Source organism: Colossoma macropomum, unplaced genomic scaffold (assembly GCF_904425465.1).
Source record: "Colossoma macropomum unplaced genomic scaffold, Colossoma_macropomum, whole genome shotgun sequence".
Taxonomy (NCBI): Eukaryota; Metazoa; Chordata; class Actinopteri; order Characiformes; family Serrasalmidae; genus Colossoma; species Colossoma macropomum.
The window spans coordinates 10,978,142-11,000,180 of NW_023494789.1; the positions used below are offsets into that span (position 1 = coordinate 10,978,142).

A 22,039-nucleotide genomic window follows, 5' to 3' on the forward strand; every position below is an offset into this window, starting at 1 on the left:
ACATAATGTCTTTATTTCATCTTAAAATGTCATTATTTTGAGTCAAATTGTTGAGAAAATGTCATTATTCTGACATATTAAGTCAATATTAGAAAAAATAATGCACTATTTTTAGACAATGAGTCAATATTTAAAAAAAAATAGTTAATTAATTTGAAATAATAAGTCAAAATTTTGAAACACTACTGGCAGCAACAGAGAAAGAAAACACTTTTATTCTCCTCTATGTGGCAAGAATAGGCTTCCGTAAGAGTGGGAGTCGTGGAAAGTCAGCCGTGCACAGCTTAGCGCTTTCCCTGCTCTAACAAACCTGATTCAACCCATCAGGGATTTATGCAGTTCCTGAGTTTGATCAAATCTACCAGTGCAGGAGAATCACTAACCAGGCGTTCTCTGCAAACGGAGAGAAAACACTGATCTAGCCGACAGATTAGCTTGCTGGCTATAAACAGGACGTCGTGAGCTGCAGGATATTTACCCAGTTCATTCCCTGACCACACAGAACAGAACTTCCCAGAATCCGGCCTGCAAGAGGGGCCGCCTGGCACAGCGTTTCTATTCACTCTTGTTAGCTTCTGGCCTGTAGCACTGTGAGCTCGTAGGTGCCCTGACCATCTGTATCACCTGCTCTAGCTTTGAGCTTCGTCTTAACCCATTTATACAGCGGGGAAAATGATATATCCTGACTAAGTAATGTGACCTCTGAATCCTTTCGTCACCCTTTTTTCTCAAATGGAAAAAGATAACATAACATAAAGATAAATTTTTTTTATAAAGAAATACTGTTGAGCAGCACACTAATGCATTGGAATGCACTTCAGGCTTTAGTCACCGGTTTTTGATATCTAAAATAAACTGTTACTAATTTGAATTTTAGTCTGTATATATTTTGTATGTTTATAAAAATGAGTTGTATTTTAAGCTAATTAGCAATTTGGCATAGTTAGCTTGCTAATGTACATAATGCTGTGACAGGACGAGCTGCTGAATGTTCAGTAGTTTTGTTTTTTAAGTATTTTTTCAGCAGGGATGGCTTAGAATATTCCAGTGACTGACCTTAGTAATGTAACATGATGAGCTTTAGGGATTTTTGTAGCTTTAAAAAAATCACAGTGCAAACTGTGTGTAATCTGGGAATAGTTGGGTTTAGACTTTCACTTAGGCTGAGTCTCAAGTAGTTCCCTGTCGTATATGGTGCACTACATAGGTCATGAACTAATGGCTTCTACACTGAAATAGTGTACTAGATGTTAAATAGATGGTCAGTCATATTCAGACATAGACTGTATGACTGTACAGGGTGATTCAAAAATATTTGTCCGATTTCAAAATGATTTATTTCACTTGTAAATCATTACAGAACAATGCAGTAAATTGTAAATGGTATAAATGAGCATAAAGTTTATTATGTAATTTTACAAGTGCTCAATATGAACCTCCTCCAGCTGTACGGACAACATCAACGCCATAGTCAAATTCATCCCATACTCAGTTGAGCATGTCGGGTGTCACTGCACTCACAGCTCTTTCAATGCGATTTTGGAGATCATCCAGTGTGGTGGAGCCAACCACAAGGCTCTGAGCTGTTGGAAGTTCACTGCACAGTTCGCTGTTCACGCTGCACAGTTATGACAGATTCACTCTTATTGAAGTGGAGAAGTCAGTCAGAAATTCTATGACCCCCTCTTTCAATTGGTATGTGATTGGTTCCTAGGTCCCTCTTGGTTGTAAAAATATGGCTCTTTGAAATCAGATGAATCGTTTTGAATCACCCTGTATAACTAACATTTAATACACTGTTTAGATGTAGAAGCCATAATTGTATTACCTTTGCAATGCACTATATAGGGAGTAGAGACCAGAGTCATTATAGGAAAGTCTGTTCACTTGGTGGCCATCTTTGCAACACCGCCGGGCACTTATTTCCTGCCATACAAGACCAGGCTCCTATCTCTTTGAATGGAGAGAGACCAAAATACTCAACCTGAGTCAAATTACCATTACAAAAACATATTTAAAATTCACCAGTAAAATCAAAACCTCACAGCATTTGGCTCAGTAATGCACAGAAACATGATTTTTTGCATTGTTCTAGCTACTGCGCAGATCTCCACAACGACAGGGGGCTTTCCCCCCATGCGCCACAATATCGTCAAGGGCGGGACTTTCTCTGTAAACGGACACTGTGTTGAGCAATACATGCTTTCCCATTTATATCTCACCCATTATCTGGCCTCTTCATTTGTTACACCTCTGCTTAGACTTTGTTCTTTTCCTTTAGCTATCTGCTCATGTATGTACAGCACTATATGTTAATAGCCGCCCTCGTAAATCGTTAACTTACTATAGATTGAATATGACTTTGAAAATATAAACGAGAAACCAGCAATATTATTTGAAATTGGAAATATGTGTTGACCTTTTTTATTGTAGACATCATTGACAATGTCAAGTAGTTGTGCCAGTCATAATTTTTACTTTCTTAACATGAATCCTTCAGCTCTTGGCATGTCCAAAGCTAAGGCAGCATTGCAGATCTGCACTGTCGACAGTATTATTGCTGCTTCCTTTCGACACATTTGACATGTTACTTGAACCAGTGTAACACCCTTTGTGGCAGAACCATGAGAAAGTGTGATTTAATATGTTAAAAACTATAAACCAGGATGGCCACATGTAGAGGCTCTGAAGCTAAGCTAAGCTCCTGAGTTTCAAATGAACTATTATCTTTCAGGAAATGGCCTTTTATTGCTGATCTTCCATCCTCTTTGAGTTTTGTGCCTAATATGCTAAAATGCCCTCTATACACAACACATTAGTGGTAGGACGATATCTATGAACCTCTTGTTCCCATTTTAATGGACATCTGTGGTCCTCACAGATGATGATGATGTCTGTGGTGCTCTTTGTCTTTTTTTGATAGATTTATATAATAATGGTGGCTGTGGTCACTTGTAAAGCACTTAACAGAGAGTTTGCTATATTGAATTGCTCAACACTGGTTTCAGTTATGCACTTTCATAACAGCTGAATGGTCTGTAAGACACACCCAGTGAACTGAAACAAGGCCTCCAAAGATGATGAGGTCAGATAAGGTTATTTTTAGTAGTGAGGCTAGTGCACAACAGCATTATTATAGTTAATAGTTGAAAATGAAAAAGTTTTATTTTTATTTAGTTTTTCATTTTGTTTTTTTGATTTTAAGTTTAGTTTCAGTTGGTTTTAAGGGTGCATTAATAGGTTCAGTTCAGTTTATATTTAGTTACAGTTTTAGTTTTAGTTTCTAGTATTACAATGAAGGCTGTGATAGTAGGTATATAGACTGATAGATCAGCTTGGTTCCAGCTTTCATTAAAGACATCCACTTCTAAACTCTCATTCATGCACTGAAATTGATGTTAGAGTTTTGATTTTTGTAGTTAGCTGTAATAACCCTGATGCACAAACGTTAGGTCTTAATGTTTAATCCTAATTTTGCACTGATGCTAAGAGCTTGAACTATACTGAATATGTTGCAGCTTGAAGAAATGACCAGAGTAGGTCAGATTGGTGCATCCGTGGCATTGAAGGTTGTGCTCCAGTACTCAAGTTTGTTTACAGGTGCCAGTTTTTAAATACTAAAAATATACAGGCTAACAGTTCACATTGACAAGGATAGTGCAGCTTTATCGCTAAGTAGGCTAACTACCCTGCTGATGTTAGCTAGGTGCAGAAGCAATGGATCAGTATTTTCCTGACAAACTAGTATATTAGCACATGGTGAAAAGACCTTGTGTAGAAGACAACGAGTCCTCATCAGCAGGTGTACCTGTTAGCTGTAGTGTTATCTCATCTTTCTCAGATTTCCCTTGGAAATTTTTGAACAAAAGGTCATGTTTTTGAAGTTTTTCTTCCTGCTACATTGTTATGCCACTACATTTTTTTGGATTTTGAGAAGGATGTAATGTTCTTTTGAGCATCCCTTCAGTTTCCATGACTGGCATGTTCATACTTTAGAGTGAATAGCTCTCTTTAGGAATTACAGTTTTCAAAAGCACGGCCAGTACTTGTTTGGGAAAATATGTAATTGTGATTTTTTAATGAATATTCTGACTGCAGTGTAAAATTATTGTAGTTGGTATATATGTATATATATATTTGTTATAGTGTAGTGGGTAACACCTCCACCTTCTTTGCTGTAGACTGGGGTTTGATCCTTTGCCTGGGGAAGCACCCTACACTATAGCAATAAGAGTCCTTGGGCAAGAGTCCTAACACTACCTCCGCCTGTGTAAAATGATCAAATTGTAAGTCACTTTGGATAAGAGCGTCTGCCAAATGCCATAAAGATGAAATTATTATTATTATTTTCAATAAATTGGAGGCCAAGACAACCACCGTATCTATTTGTTACCTGGCTTAAGTCTTGAATGCTAAACATAGCCAGTGTGCCAGTCTGGCAGTCAGTTGTGAATGTGTTGTCAAGTACACAGCAAATATCTGTTTAGTTTCTTCTGATCTGTCTATCTATACACAGTTCATGATCACAGCTCACATTATCAGTGTTTTGCAGCATTGGCTTACAGGAAGTGTAAGTTTTTATATGTATCTACCCCTGATTACAGTGCTGTTTTTGACCTGATAAGGGTCAGTCTGGTTACTGTGATGAGGCCTTGTCAGGGTTTTTTTCCTGTGAGGTTTTCAGAACGAAAGCAGAGGTACGTGAGAGGCTGTGAAAGTTGTTAGAAGAGTATGAGTGCAAAATGCAGAGATCATTGTGTGTTGGGTGAGGAGGAGCAGTGTGTTTGTGGATGTGAGAAAGGGAGAGAAAGGTGAGACTGGGTCTTGTGGTTTTGTGTTTCTGTCTGAAAAGAGAGCATAAAAGAGCCCCGTGCATCTGAGAGTGAGAGAAAGAGGTTGGTTAGGGCACCGACAGTTTGTTTGTGTGTGCGTCGCACAGTGAAAGAGAAAAGTGGTGGTGAGACAAGACCTTATCGGGCTGTTACCACTCGCTGCCGGTGTCTGAGTGCAATCAGGGCATTCTACACTGTTCTAAAGCTGCAGCATTAGCTCCTGCTCCTGTGTGTGTCTGTCCCCATTAGGGGTGACCTCTCAACAGTCCAATTACAGTTTTTTAGATCTCTACAGTTTAGAGACGATCGAGTGCATGACGAAATCTCAAATTTCATCACAATTATGTTTGTTTATTAAGATATGATTCAGATTGATTTGTATATAAGTATTTACTCAGTAGTGGAAAACACTAAAAATAATGCACAAAAATACATTTCCCAAAAATTAATACATACTTTATTGATTTTTTTAAAAATCATTTGAAATTATAGTGTGTTATTGACTCTAATTGTGCAAATTCAGGGGGTGGCGGAGGAGGCATGTTCTTCCCACTTTTTGAAAGAACACAAGATATTATTTGTGGTGTAGCAGGGTGGTTTTGAAAAAAGTATATAGCTTGTATTATAAGTAACATTGCTATGGCTAGCCCAGGGGTCAGCAGCCCAAATGTTAGGAAGAGCCGTTTTGTCCCATTTCAACAAAAATCAAATCACCTTGGGAGCCACAACATTTTATGTCCATTTTATTGCAGTAACGTTTACCATCTTGCCTGTTAATATGTCTCACAATGTGGTAATATGCTAGTATAGGCTAAAAAACATAACATAAATGAAAATCCAGACTTTGCTCTTCTTAAGCTTTAGCTCAGCCATAGTCACTTTTCTTTTTACTTTTACTGCAAAAGTAGAATAGTTTCTCTTAACAATCGACTTTTTACGAGGCTGAAGTCAGCTTCTCATTCACCAGCTTCTTGCTCGAATTTTCCCATTCCAACTTAAATGGTGCCTGAGGTGCCAGAATGTAGCTAACTGTGTAGCTAACTGAAGCACCATTTTAGGTGGAACTGGAAATTCTAACTGGAAGAAGCTGGTGAATGAGAAGCTGACTTAAGCTCTGCAAATTTTTAGTGGTTAACAGTGCAGATTAAACATTTTAGGAAACCAGCTGGAGTGCTTATAAATGCAAATGAGTCTGTCCAGTTATCTCCGCAAAATTTGATGGAGCGTTCCACTGCACACTGCTGTCACTGCTGCCAGTGCTAGAATTTTCTGTCACTGCTCCATTGAAAACAATGGAAAATCCATTTCCATCTACCTTCACAATATAAACACAGCATGTGGTTGACTTCCTGTTGTGAAACCCTCAAGCAGCTGATCGTCATTGTAATTGTAAATGCATGAAACACTTTCAGTGCAACAGTGCTATGCAACCCACGTCTGAAACAGTTTCCAGAACTAGATATAAAAACAACACACTGGATTATTCCACTAGTTAGTGAGATTAGTAGCGAGCTACACTGCCTTTTAAATGTTTGGAATTGCTGTTTTCAAAAATATAAAACCAATCTTTTTGCAGATAAATGTATAAAATTATTCTAATATGCTAGTCATTTGCAACTTCACAGGTTTTAAATGATTAGTAGGGCACTAATTAAAAATGAAGAAATGTTATATGTGTCTGGAATGATGAACAGAGAAAGCCATAAAGCACTGAGAATTCGGTTAATAATGAATAACCAGAATTCATCATATTTCAGGAATATCTAGGTAGATTTGGTGGATAAAAAAATAATAAAATCAATAGTTAATAACAGTCTAGTATTTATCATTTTCTACTTTTTGTTCACAGAATTGTTTTTGATGCACTATTTTGAATAAAACATTTAAAAATACCTTTTGGTGAGTAGTTTGTAGTACTGTATTCTGCGTTGTGAGACTTTTTATTGTATAAAGTCAATGTAAAAGTTTGGGCCTCCTGGTCAAATCGAATTGAAAATAAGTGAACACATCCTCTACAGAGAACTCACTTATACACATTTTTATGCATAATTACTAATTATTTGCTAAAGTTAACATATTGGTGGGAAGGAAGGTAGGTAGGTAAATAAATAAATATGTAAATGAATAAATAAAGAAAATTGCCATATTATGTTTCCTCTCTGTAGAGGATGTGCTAACTTATTTTCACTTAGAAAATAAGTGATAATAGGAGGCTACCAAAGCAGAACTAAGCAGCTGTTCTAAGAATTCTTTGTGTATACTTCATAAAGATTATTATAATAGATAATCATTCATTCTGGCATTCCAGAACTGATGAAAAATGAGAAATCATGTTGCGTTAATGCGGTTTTATAGCTTTAGTCTTCAAACGTGCTTCTTAGAGAATGTGCTGTTTGTATGAAAAGGCCACAGTGCTTGGTTAAATAGCAGGCTGTTTAAAGCAGGAGAAGCTGCGCTGGGCCTGCTCCAGCCGGACTCTGTGGAGGAGAAAGGTCACGGTCCCACAAGCTGAAAATGTCTCTTCCATTAGGCCTGTTTTTGAGCCAAACTAGGACCGATGCTATCGCATGAATTATCAAAATATCACACTGGGGCTCTGTCTCTCTCTGTCTCATCCTGTCTCTCTCTCTGTCTCTCTTCCTTTCTCTCTGTCCCCAAGGCCATTTTATTTGCTCTCATAAGGGGGTTTACGTAACCAGATTAACGTCTGCTCTCTGACCACAACTTCTCTGTTTTTCATCCTTTCATTCATTTAGCTATCCCCTCATCCTTGACGTTTCCCCATCCTGTGTGGAGCCCAAACATCCTGCTGGCTGAAACTTCCAGTGAAGCATACCTTATCACAAGAGGCTTAAGAGGCCACTCTGTCTTTCTTTTTTCTGATTCTGTCTCTCTCTGTCTCTTTCTCGCTCTTCCTCTCATCATGACTGTTTTTCATTTTCACCTCATTTGTATCCCCAGTTCGGAAGTTCACCTCAAGTTCTCCCATCATATCATCAGGCTGCTTTGTGTGGTGCTTGCGATTTAGCTCTTAAGGGAAACTGTGCTTTCTCCAAGCATGTTGATAATGGCACCCATGCTAGACTCTCAGCTGACAGAGGCGGTGCGCTTCCTCCAAACATTCCAGCAAACCAGCAAAGCTAAATCTTCTGCTTGCCGGAAATGGAGACATTTGGTTGATTGTAACTGTAACCATGTTCATTGATTTTTAAAGTTTCTGCATAATCTAATCATGAAGATGTAGACAAAGTCATTCAGAGTGATTTCAAGTGAAATGGGCCCTTCAAGAGAAACGTGAGTCAAAATTGTTTATAATGGTTGTGATAGGAACCAGACGTCTTAAGAATTTAATGCCAGTAAAATCTCCCTCACAGAGAGTTATTGTATGAAGACCTTAGACCTTGTTTAGCATTGTTTTTGAGATAAGAGTTTGGCCCCAAACTTTTTAAAACTAATTCATGCCAGAGATATGTGTAGGGAAAATCCAAAGACTTCTCTGGGGACTTTGGGGCAATAAAACGGTTAGATCTGCAGGACCATTGGGTTTTTTTGTCACCACCACTGTAAAAAAAAACGGAAAGTTTTGCTACAGTTAACCGCTCTGAATTGCTATGTTTACATCTGTGAACAGACGCTTATGGCCACCAGTATCATATAGGCATTTGTGTAATGCTAATTTGCTTTTGTTTAGCATCAGCAACCTTAGCATGTTTAAACTTTACACTATGTATGGTGTCTTTGACGCTGACGCTGTAGCATAGTTAGAAAACAGTTGCTAAGTTTAGTTAACCTTGCTAGTTCACCTGCAGTAGCCTCAACCAAGTTGATAATGGAGATGCTAATGCTAATGGAGAAGTTTTATTTGTTTCTTGGTCATTAGCAGTTAAAACCACTAGCAATGTAGGCTAAAAATAATGCTATGTTCAGCTGTATTCTGGAAATGGGGGCAGATACTTGCAGCAGACCACTACAAACACTGTTAGGTAGACCACTGGTCTAAAGAGTGTATCCAACAAGGCCAGATAGTGTTTTTACGTCCTTCGGTCTGAGATATGGTTCTGCGGGGCTGGTGCTCCTTCGTTGGCTGAGGAGTCTGTTGTCAGCCGCTATGAAGGAAAATGCCAGTCATGGCTGTTTCTGTCTCCACTTCCCAGTACCTCATAAAGGCACTGATCACCGAGTTCAGCGGGTGGGCCGTCCTGCTAATAACTGCATCACTGCGTTCCGCAGAAGTGGAGAGAGAAAGTAGATGGAGGTGGTTCATTCGCATTAGCATGATGATGCTAACCGCTTCATTAATTTTGCACTCTCTGTACTGCAGGGCAAATGTATGGAACTGTTTTATGTAACTTTGCCACCAACCAGCATAGCAAAACATGCTTTTTGAAATTGGTTTTAGCCAAAGTTTTTCCAGAATGTTCCAGTGATGTTGTAGTGATTGTACTCAGACTCAGCATATTCTATGAGAAAAGCTTTTTCACACGCTTTGTTGATGCACAGTGCGTTACACTGAGTGGTTTTTAATTCTTTATACTCTTAATGTAGCACACCTGAATGAGCTGATGAAGTCTTTTGGAGCTTCTGAATAGGAAAACCAGGTGGCTCTGTTTAGAGCTGCAGTAAAACTCTGCAGGAGAATCAGCAGGAGCTAAACACTTTTAGGCTTTTTTAGCTCTTTTTGCCTTATCTTCAGCACATTTGTCATGTGTATGTGGTTTCAAACCTGTTTCAGATTGGCTTTCTGGACATGCATCTTGGTTTGACCAGTCAGATAATGACGAATTTCAACGTCACACTAGTCGCCATATCAATGTCCATATCCTGTATTGTTACTCTGTCAGCCAGTATGGATATGCAAGTAAATGCCACTCACTTGGGATGCACCAACATGGTATTTATGGACCAATATGTCAATATCCAATGTTGTTCATGCACAAATCTGTAGATGCTGATATATAAACATTTCTGGTGCTTAATGCTTCAGGACAAATGTACAGAGCTATTTTATGTACCTTTGCCAGCAACCATCACAAAAGAAATGAAGACTACACCGGTCTGGATTATCATTAAGGACATATGCCATGTATTTTTATAGCCAGAATATATAGAATATTTATTAAGCTGCATTTTTTAAAAATGATGAAATGAGATTTTCTGTTGCACTGTCGTTGTATTATAGTCAGTCAGAATCATCACACTCTTTGCCAAGCACTGCTTTATTTTCTCAGCTTTTCAGTCACTACAGTAAACTGTTGTACAATTGCCTCATGCCTTCAGTTCATTATCAGTGCATTGGAATTTAAAGCTCCATTTGCAGATAAAAGATGTACCTGTAGGACCTGTAAAAGTAAGATCCCATCTCTGGGGGTGTGTCATTTTCTACACAAAGCCAAAGACAAATGTAAAAAATGTTTCCAGGTTAGTAAATGAAAGGTCATAGAAAATAAAAGGCATTGTAGACATCATGACCCATAGGGGTTCCCATCCCCACCACTGTAAAGAACTAACTACTCTACTGTATCCTGTTCCTGATAGAGAATATTGTTTTGTGCCCAAATACAAATGTAAAAAAAGTTTTGAATTGTCCATAAACATTTTTTATGCCTGCCATGGATGTATGCTTTTGTCTACGATGGTTAGGTTTTCTTCATCTTTGTATATCTTAGCTGTCTGATTTTACCTCGGTTATGTTGTCTTCATTGTGTTGCAGTGTTGGTTGTGTTTATGTGAAGCATTCAGGTTGATGTGTGCACAGTCTTGTTATTGTTTTGTTTTACTGTAGGGTGGAAGTGTTGGAATAGGTAGGATGATAACTACACTGCTTTCAAGAATAGGCTATAACCTGATACTGTGACATTATATGACATAGCAAGTTTGGAAGTTTTACAGTTTTTACCAAGTTGGCCTACCCACTTTTTCACAGGCCTAACCAAGTCTTAGGCTTTTAATTTAGTCAAACCCTCATGTTCTATTAATAAATATATTGCTGTCTGTTATGTCTTGAGGAAATGTTGTGTTTATTCATCACGAAGGTTGTGTTGCTTCTAAAAGTGTATAGACTGAAGTTTGGGTGGGCAATATGGCAATATTTATCATTATTACAAATTACACAACATTAAGTCACAATATGCTTTTTCTGAGCATATCTTGAATACTGTACCCAAATAACACTGATCAACTACATGTTTCATTAGAAAGAGCATCACTAGACCTGTTTAATTGGATTTAGTGTAGCGCGATAGGTGAAATGTTGAATAAAAATCATTGTATTCAAAGTGCAGCATTGCCCTGACTTGACTTTAGTCACAACCCTCCGACCTACCCAACCCACATCTGAAAAACCAAAACAGTAGCAACGAAGTGAGTCACTTTGTGAGACACTGCATTGGCAGAGGAAAATTACCTCCAAACAGGCTGTACTCACTACAGATAGAGGGCTGAGAGGGCACAGTGTTGTGCCTGAACTGGTTGGCAGTGTTCGGCTGGTTTCAACATGCCTCATGAAATGGAAACTCTGCTTAACACCTCACCATCACCCTCCCCCTGCAGATGTTTGAGAGAGAGAGGCAGGGGGGGAAGTAAAAGCGTGGGTGTTTCAAAACAGGACTGACAGAGAGAGAAAGAGAACATTACACCTATGCCAGTAAAACATTATTGAAATGAATTGAATTAGAGAGTTTCCCAGAAATTAAGCCTCTTGCACTGCCATTATGTTATCTATGTTGTAGTTTTGCAAGCCATAATTTTGCCTATCGTCGGTTTCATCCTTCAACGTAGTGAAGGACCGCTTACTTTGACAGGAAAGGACTGTAATGACCAACCAAAATACCCAAGCACAGGCCGCTGTGTCAGCAAACATGCAAGGATGTCTCACTTACAAGCTGCTAAATGCTTTTGAATGGCTTATAAAGATGTGATACTGTGAACCCTTTGAACCGATGAAACCCATTTGAAGGAAATGCGTACGCACAGAAATGCAGGTAGCCAATCAGAATGGAATCGCCAAAATCCTGATAACTGAGGCCAGCAAAAGAAATGAGGGGGTCCATGTACGTGTGGGTGGATCATCTGAATGTGAGACTAGCTACGTTCTACTTTAACCTTTGGATGTCGCAGTTATTGCTGGCTTTGCTGTATGTTGTATATGTCATACGCATGTTATAATTGTATGTTGCATGTTATATAATGTGTATTAACTGTATATTAATTAGGATGGTCAAAGTTAACATGTTAATGCAATAAATTAACACCACTCACCGCTTACATGGTTAATGCATTTTCCTTGTTTGACCCTTCACAGTAGTCTAGGCTGAAGCCCATTTTAGCCCTCTTAGTCAAATATATCATTGAAATGGTTTTTAAAGTGATATTTTTAGCAAACTACATTGGACAATGCAAATTGTGCAATGAAAATTGGAACTGTGTTTACTAGAAATCATGATTTTCTTGTTCAGGTTTACACAATGAAGCATAAAGTCACTGAGTGACTATAATAAGTACAATTTGACAATTTATAATTTTGTCCATTCATATATCTATACAAAAATGCACAGTTTTAAAGTGAAAAATATCTTTCTTCATGGTCAAATTTGAGCAAATACGACAAATGCGATTAATCACGATTTGCCAGGCCTAACATGAATTATTTCTTGCTTGTAGCTCATTAAAAGAATAAATATTCCAGATAAAAGGCATGTAAATATGGTTCACTTTGTATCTCACTGTGTTGTACAAAGTGTAATTAAATGTTCACATATGAACTGCATAGCAAAGCCACAGTAATAGTGGAGGAGAATGATTCTCCATACTTTATATACATTTTGGAATTTACCAACAACATATATACGTTTCATTGACTTTTATTGAAGTAACTGCACTGGCTGCTCTTGTTACTGTTATACTGAATTTCCTCATATCTCACTCCCTAAGTCTTCTTTATGTTTTTCCGGGTCACATGGTCCATATAGATCATTAAATCAATACAACAGTAATAAATCTCAACATCTCTCATACATTTTAACAGCTTATTCTCCCTGCCTGCATTGCCCCTGCACCCAGCCAGCCGTCTGCCACCCAGCCGCGCTCAGCTGCAGTGATAGCAGGGCTGATACTGTGAGAGCGGTGTTTGTGCAGGCCAGTGGGGTTTGTGGCCAAACTGTGCTCACAGTGTAAAAGTCAAGCGGAATGTTCATGTCTGGTCATATTAACACCTCACCATCACCCTCCCCCTGCAGATGTTTGAGAGAGAGAGGCAGGGGGGAAGTAAAAGCGTGGGTGTTTCAAAACAGGACTGATAGAGAGAGAAACAGAACATTACACCTATGCCAGTAAAACATTATTGAAATGAATTGAATTAGAGAGTTTCCCAGAAATTAAGCCTCTTGCACTGCCATTATGTTGTCTATGCTGTAGTTTTGCAAGCCAGAATTTTGCCTATCGTCGGTTTCATCCTTCAACGTAGTGAAGGACCGCTTACTTTGACAGGAAAGGGCCGTTATGACCAACCAAAATACCCAAGCACAGGCCGCTGTGTCAGCAAACATGCAAGGATGTCTCACTTACAAGCTGCTAAATGCTTTTGAATGGCTTATAAAGATGTGATACCGTGAACCCTTGGAACCGATGAAACCCATTTGAAGGAAATGCGTACGCACAGAAATGCAGGTAGAACAGAAATGAGGGGGTCCATGTACGTGTGGGTGGATCATCTGAATGTGAGACTAGCTACGTTCTACTTTAACCTTTGGATGTCGCAGTTATTGCTGGCTTTGCTGTATGTTGTATACGTTATACGCATGTTATAATTGTATGTTGCATGTTATATAATGTGTATTAACTGTATATTAATTAGGATGGTCAAAGTTAACATGTTAATGCAATAAATTAACACCACTCACCGCTTACATGGTTAATGCATTTTCCTTGTTTGACCCTTCACAGTAGTCTAGGCTGAAGCCCATTTTAGCCCTCTTAGTCAAATATATCATTGAAATGGTTTTTAAAGTGATATTTTCAGCAAACTACATTGGACAATGCAAATTGTGCACTGAAAATTGGAACTGTGTTTACTAGAAATCATGATTTTCTTGTTCAGGTTTACACAATGAAGCATAAAGTCACTGAGTGACTATAATAAGTACAATTTGACAATTTCTAATTTTGTCCATTCATATATCTATACAAAAATGCACAGTTTTAAAGTGAAAAATATCTTTCTTCATGGTCAAATTTGAGCAAATACGACAAATGCGATTAATCACGATTTGCCAGGCCTAACATGAATTATTTCTTGCTTGTAGCTCATTAAAAGAATAAATATTCCAGATAAAAGGCATGTAAATATGGTTCACTTTGTATCTCACTGTGTTGTACAAAGTGTAATTAAATGTTCACATATGAACTGCATAGCAAAGCCACAGTAATAGTGGAGGAGAATGATACTCCATACTTTATATACATTTTGGAATTTACCAACAACATATATACGTTTCATTGACTTTTATTGAAGTAACTGCACTGGCTGCTCTTGTTACTGTTATACTGAATTTCCTCATATCTCACTCCCTAAGTCTTCTTTATGTTTTTCCGGGTCACATGGTCCATATAGATCATTAAATCAATACAACAGTAATAAATCTCAACATCTCTCATACATTTTAACAGCTTATTCTCCCTGCCTGCATTGCCCCTGCACCCAGCCAGCCATCTGCCACCCAGCCGCGCTCAGCTGCAGTGAGAGCAGGGCTGATACTGTGAGAGCGGTGTTTGTGCAGGCCAGTGGGGTTTATGGCCAAACTGTGCTCACAGTGTTAAAGTCAAGCGGAATGTTCATGTCTGGTCATATTAAGCACAATCGTATCATAGCATTAAAAACTCTTGTTTCTCCCTCATCTCCTGTCAAAATGTAATTAATTTTGCCCTGAAGAGTCTAAATTGACATGTATGCATACAGTAGATGCTTGTATCCAGAGCAACTTACGGTTTAAATCTTGTTGTAGTGGCAGGTGAAAGTAGAGTTCAGGGTCTTATAGGTGTAGCGGTGGTGTACTTGCCTAGGTGGAGAACTGAGCCCTGGACTACTAACCACTAAATAAGAGCCCTTTATATGTGCCTTTTCTTTAGTCAATTGTATATGCACACATTGAAATGTACATAATATAACACACACATATATATATATATATATATATATATATATATATATATATATATATATATATATATCTGTATATACATTTCATAATATACATATTCACTATACCAATAGAAATGCTGTGTGTGTGTTAAATGTTGTTTTACATTGTTAAAGGGAAACAGCTTCTAGAAAATTCTGACACACACACAAAGTAAATGTCATTCGAAATGAATAAAGCATTTAAATTTTCAGTATTTTGACAAAATGAGTTGCACACTTCCTGTTCTCATTCAGTAAAGTGGGGTTTTTGCCAGTGTTCTGTTCTGCTTCTCTGACCTAGCCACAGCTGCTATGAAAGAATGTGTTTGTGATGATGTGATGATCATTGATCATGATCCAATAATGACATTTTTTGTTCAAATGAATGCAGGCCAACCTTTAACCACGTCTCATCAAGGCTTCACCAGTGTTTTGTTATATAGTGAATGTGTTGATTTGATTATGTAATTGGTTTGCATCATGCAGCCCTGGTGCGAGCAGTGTCAGTGAGAGCTGTGCTGTTGTACTGAACAGTCCATGCAGTTAAAGTAGTATTGAAATTTGGTGCAGTGCTGTGAGAGATTCTCCAAAAACATAGTCTACCCACCTCGTTTAACGTGGGTAGAACAGACTGGGAGGCTTCATCAACCTATGTTTACATGCTGGACAGAGTAATTTAACCCAAAGATGGTGTGGTTTCGGGAGTGCTGGAAGTACTACATGCCTGAGGGCACATAGCTAGTGTAGTAGCTTAGTTACTTGTAGCTCTTCCACTCTGCTGCACGGAGTGAAAAGCCTGCAGCAGAAAGACTCGCCGAGGCTCAGTTAAGGCTGCACTCCACGATGCCAGAGCCTAACTATTGTCTGCCTTTAGACACACTACTCACACTGCAGTGTGGGAAATAATGACACACCTGGGGACTCGCTATAACAGGATCTCTGTAGGCAGTGTGTGCTCGTGCGTGTGTGTGGTAGAGAAAGAGGAATTTTTTGCTGAGTGTGTGTTTATGTGTGAATATGAGAGAAAACAACACACCTGACTGCCCACCAGTATGTCCACAGTTAATAAGAAAACCTGTTCTCTGATATGACTCAGCAGAAAAGAAGCTGCCATTTTCTGGCTAGTTCATGTTTCAGTGATGTCAGCGCTCGAGCGCTCATTCTTTAAGGAATTAGTTGTGTATCAGGGGAGATGGGGTCGATGTGCGTGTGTGTGACTAAAGCTTTGTTCTGTGTGAATCTGGTGTTAAACCCGCAATCTGTTCTATTGTTAAAGCCAGGGTGGGGATTTGGAAGAAGAGCAATAAGCAGCGTGCCCCAGCTTCTCCTGCAGGAACACACAGGCTTGTTTTTATACCGTCTTAGGTCCCATAAGAATTATAAACAGTACTGTGCACGCTTCATTTGCAAAATTTCCCATGAAAATGGCGATTACATACAAGTTATTCATTTTTTAGGTGATATGTCTGAGGAGATTAGACATAAGGCACTCCACGTAGACCAGCCATCAGATAAACAGCACTTAAAGCTTTCATTTTTGGGAGAAAATAAAGCTTCAGTCTTGCATCAGATTTGAAAAAAGATTCACAGGCGTTTCTGTCCATACTATCACTGTGAGAAGACAACTTAGCGTTATGGGTCTGAAAGGATGTGCAGCTGTCAAGAAGCTCTTTCTGAGAAAAAGTGACAGGCACATCAAACAAAGAAGCTGCTGGTGTTCTCAGAACAATGGACAGACCTCAACATCATGGGATGTGTCTGGGAATACTTGGATTGTGAGAAGCAGAAAATGCAACCAACTTCTGAGACTGAACTTTGGAGGTGTGGAAAAATATCCCTGCAGATTTCTTTGAAAAACTGAAAGTGAGTCTCCTGAAAAGAATGGAGGTTGTATTAAAGGTAATGAGTGGATAAATACTGATAAAAGTGATATTATATTTAGTTGTTGAGGTGTCTATAATTTTCTGTTAAGTATGTTTTCTGCTTTATATATATATATATATATATATATATATATATATATATATGTATATATATATATATATATATATATATATATATTGCATACTTCACATAACTCCTGAAACTGCTCAAGTAAGGCTCAGATTCTCCGCTGTGCTCATTCTTTTAGAACCTACAGATCCTGTTCAGTCGTCTGCAGCACCAGGTGATTGTGTTCTAGCTTCATTCATCCCTCAAACTGAGCGAATTTCTGGGTTTGTCAGGTACAGCTGTGTCGTTGTAGGTTTCCATCTCCAGCTCTGGCACACAATCCAGGACAGAGCAGTTCTTATATTGTACATGCTGAGAAACTGGAGGAGACCTTTTCTTCCTGAAGCAGCTTAGCTGCATTATTGATGAGGTCATTTAGGTGACTGGGAGGATTGTAGAACTCCATTTCACAGGAGTCCAGATTTGTTCAATTTGGCTCTGGGAGACAGGCTGCAGTGGGCCACACACATATGTGAGTTCCAATCAGCTGTGAGAAATCCTCTCTTCTCTGTCCAGTGCGCCTCCATTATTGATGAGTGCTTTTGCTTGCCAGCTCTCCCCTCACCTCCGCTTTGCTTCTCTCCACACTTCCTTCTTACTTCTCTCTGTTTCTTCAAAATTCTCCGCTCCTGCCCTCGTTCCTCTTCTTTCTTCTCAGCGTCTTTCTTCCTCCCCCCCCCATTTAGTCTTCTTGTATTATTCAGCGGGAGTCTGCGCCCTGCTCTGCTGTCCGTCTGTCTGCCGCCGCTCCGGGGTGTGAAGCAACATGGGGCTGAAACCGGAGAACGGCGAGAGCATCCTATAATGTATCCAGCCTACAGAAAGCACACTTCAAAGCCAAAATTGCAATGTTTGGCCTTTTCTAGAAGCATGACGTTCAAGAATCAGGGTTATTTGGGTCTCCGGGGGTTGAAATTGTCAAGCAATAAGTAATTTCATAGATTTTGTAAGATGTGGATTGTAAAACTGCTCCTGGATATCTGCCCTTCTGCAGGCTTCAGTTGCAGCTCCAACCCTGGATTAACACATATAATCCAGCTAAAAGTCCTCAGGAGCCGTAGACGTGGGCCGTATCACCACCGAGATCTCAGTGTGATAAAAGAAAAGCACTGTTGCTGAAAAGCATACTAATGCATCCACATCTGTGACACTTCAGAAACAATAGTATCTCAGGATGACCAGATGGCCGTCAATAGGCAGAGTCTTAATGAAGCTTAACACTAGACCACTCACTAAAACCAACAGTCATGTGGGATTGTTAGTACCCCTGATTGAGATGATTGTTTAGGAGAAAATCAATACTTGAGATTGCAGTTTGGGTGTCAGTGTGTTGATCAGGCATGCAGTCCATCATCGAATGGTCACGCTTAAGGAGGCTCAGGATGCTGAGAGCTCCCTGGGCTGCTGGATATGATAATGAAGTGATTCACAACCCTGGTCCTGGAGTTTCCTTACCATGCATTTTTTGGTTTTCCCTGCTCTAACACATTAGATCTGACTAATCAGCTAATTAACAAGCCCTTTCTGAGTTGAAGTGGGTCAAGCATGTAGGAAACTAAAAGTAGGGGCGCATGATTATGTCAGAAATTGCTTATCATTGGACAGATGTGCAGATTTAACTGATATTTCAAACTGATATTTGTTGTATTCTGGAAGAATAGAAAGTTTAGGCAATGGGGCAACTAGGCTACAATGTTTGCATTTTATTTATTTGACTACACTGGTAACCCTACAGAAATAAATGCTGTATTTCAGGGCATTGTAGTTCCTATTTCTGTATTTTATAAGTGCTTATGTATCAGCATCTGCAGATATGCACATAAATGATATCGGAAATCAGCGTCAGCCCAGAATTCCCATCCTTAACTAAGAGGTACAGGGCAATGGTAGCCCAGTACCAGGGCTGGAAAACACTGCAGTAATGGAGTGATTCCGCAATGGACTGGGTGGAGGACGCAGGAAGGACACAGTGGACATTCGGTGTGTGCAAAGCAGACAAGAACCGCGAAACCCCAGCCTCTGCTGGGATCTGTTGATGGCCTGTTGATTTGAGTGTTGGGTAACAGATATCGTAGAGGTCGGGGTACACACGTCCACAGAGAGCTCTGTTCATCTCCACGTCTATAAATAAATACCAGCTATTTCAGGAACATTCTGCCACCCACCAGGGGCCATTGTCTAAGGGCGAGGTCCGTGACCTAGTTTGCAGCAGAGAGCCGCCCCTGCTCAGAGAATGGGTTTGTACCGTTACAAGTACGAGTGGTATTTTTTCAGCCTTCAAAATGGCATGGCACATTAAAATGTTCTGGCCGTTTTGTTTGGAATTCACGGAATTGCTCTGCGGACTCACAGTGTTCTTTTGTGACCTACCTATGGTTTTGTCAACCCTGCAAGTTGCCTTGAATGGGCTGTTGTCCTTATAAGAAAGAGTTCCTATGTGTGAGTGCGGAGAGGGGTTCACAGTGGGACAACTGTGTGTGTGTTTGTGTTTTGTTTGTGTTTGTTAAGGATGTTTGTTGTGTTTAGCCCAGTTTTGGCTCCCGGTTGCAGCCCTCCTCACTTCCCTCACAGCTTCCATGGTTACTTACAATGCTATTCTTGTCCAGCACCCCCTCTAGTCGTATCTACCAGACAGAGCTTCATTAGGAGCAGCACGCCCCAAACACGCGCCAACACCCAACGTCATTGCATCATGTTCCACGCTGCCCCCCCACACTAGAATGCACGACTGTCCAGTCAAATCTCAGCCAGTCACCACGGGTGTTATGCTCTTGCGCTAACTCACCCCCAGTGAGAGAGCTCTGTTTGTCATTGGTAGATCTGCCAAAGCATACGGCCCAAATATTTGGCTTGTTAATTTAATTGGCTCCCGGTTTGGTGTGTCCACAGCTTTCTGGCCAATGCTGAGATTTTCTTTTTCCTAGGTTAATATTTGTACAAGTTGCTCTAAAAACAAATAAACTGCCGGAAGAAGATGCAGAGGCTTGTTTGATGTGTGTTACAGCAGAAGGGACAGGGCTCGATGCTTTTCGGCTGTGTAAACGGATCCGCGTGTGCAGCTCTGAAGCCGTGGGTTTGTCAGCAGTTTGTGATGTTCTTTGCTCCGGTCCTGAACCCAGAGGTCTTGGCAGTGTTGAGAACCCTGGGGCTTTCCGCAGGTCCTGTCAGGGACAGCATCAGAAAAAACACCACATCGTAGGGTCTTACACGTCAAGTCCTCATGGTAGACGTGCTGATCTATAAGAGTTATTTGTACCCCTTATAATATGATTACATGTAGCGATTTGTAGGTGCTGGATCAGTACACCTTCTCACTGGCTAACTGTGACTATTCCTGGTTTATTCCCTTCAGTTCAGGCCATAAATGTCCAAACATCTACTTCTATGATAATGCTAATTTTAGCTAGCGCCCACGTGGGATTTCTAATACTATTAGAGTTTATTATGGTGGAATGCTGGCTCACATGGACATTCTAGATTTAACAAGGACATTTGAAGCTTGGGAAAACACTCGACTTGGCTGTATCTACTTAGAGTCAAAAATCCCGATTGAACAGTTGGGTTTTTCAAATATTTAACCATATTGTTTCCACTCAAATTTTGTATTAAAATTAACTGAACTAAAAATTACAAACATGTATTTCTTTAGTTCCCTGAAATTATTAGGTCTTGAGGATTCCCCACTGCTCGTTATCATAGGGACCATGGGTGCAGTGCAATTCTGAAACATAACAGAGGTTTTGAATAAAGTAATCATATAGATTAGATATTGTAATCAGTAACCAAATAGGTAGAATATTAATTCTGTCACAAAGGGAAGTCCTTAGTCTGTCTGCATATGAGATTCTAGACACTGGAAAGCCCCTGGGTTCACAGACAGGCCTGTGTGTACCTACTGACTCAGTGAAGAGAGGGACAAGTTGACCTTGAAAGGTAAAGCAGACTGGTAAAAACCTGTTGCAACCAGTTTTTAGGAGTGACCTCAACATGCGATGACCAACTTGATGGACGAAGAGATGCACATATTAGAGAACGAGCTAATATTAAAATTTGAGAAGTAAGCTGGGGGGATATCAAATTACCCCAGATAAATGGTATAAACTGTTGTTTGGAACACTGTGTTTGTGCAGTTGGGTCTCTCTGTGCCACCTGAGGCTGAAATAAAGAAGAAGCCTTTTTCCTCTTCCACAAACTCAGCGTCTGAAGACTCTTTCCTTTTTGACATCTTTTGAGAACTTAGACTTAAAACAGTTATTAGTGTGAGTGTTTAGCTGGCATTAAAAGATTTTATTTTTATTCATAATATTATGTTGGAGGCCTGGGGTTGAAGGGGAGAGCCTTTGGTCCCGATAAACACTTTTGCAAGTATCCTGCTATTCTTTTTGGGCAAGGCTGTGCCTTCTGACCAGAGTGAACAGTGAAAGAAGAAGGAGACAGGTGTTTTGCACTGCTGTCAATTGTCAGATTAAATAGCTGAGCGTTCTTGACCTAGCTTTCCAAAAAGGCGTCCTAGCACAAAGATCATCAGAAGCTTTAGGGCCAAGCATCACTTAACACTCACTTTTAACATCCCTGTATTCTCGTAGCGGTGCTTTCAGCAATCAAAGCCCTCTTTGTATCTGTTATTGGAACCAGCAAGAATATTATAATATCCCTATTAACCTAGTAATTATTTGAGTGCTCTTTTATTGTCTTTGTTTTCAATTTGGCCGTTCATTTAAAAGGTGCTAACAGCTTTTCCTTCAGAGTGCACATGCCCTGCTACACTGAGACAAGGGCGAAGCTGAGAGAAAGGCATTTTTTATTCATACTGTCATGAATTTTCATTCTTTCCTCTCGCACTCTCTCCAAGCCCTTAAACACCATCCCTGCTGTTACTGTGCTCGAAGAGAGGGACGGAAGGAAGGAAGGAAGAAAGAGAAAAATGCAAGCAGGGAAAAGAAGAATGGGTCCGAGGGAATAAAGTAGGATTGAAAATACTGAAAGAAACAGGAAATCAAGACTCTAGAGGAAACCCAGTGCAGGATAAAGCTAGTAAACT

At 39.7% G+C, this 22,039-nt stretch overlaps 1 protein-coding gene across 1 annotated transcript in view; it reads left to right on the forward strand.

Annotated features, from left to right (window-relative positions):
* Positions 1–22,039, forward strand: part of mgat3b (beta-1,4-mannosyl-glycoprotein 4-beta-N-acetylglucosaminyltransferase b) — a 66,009-nt gene that overhangs the window by 40,715 nt on the left and 3,255 nt on the right. The window lies entirely within an intron of this gene.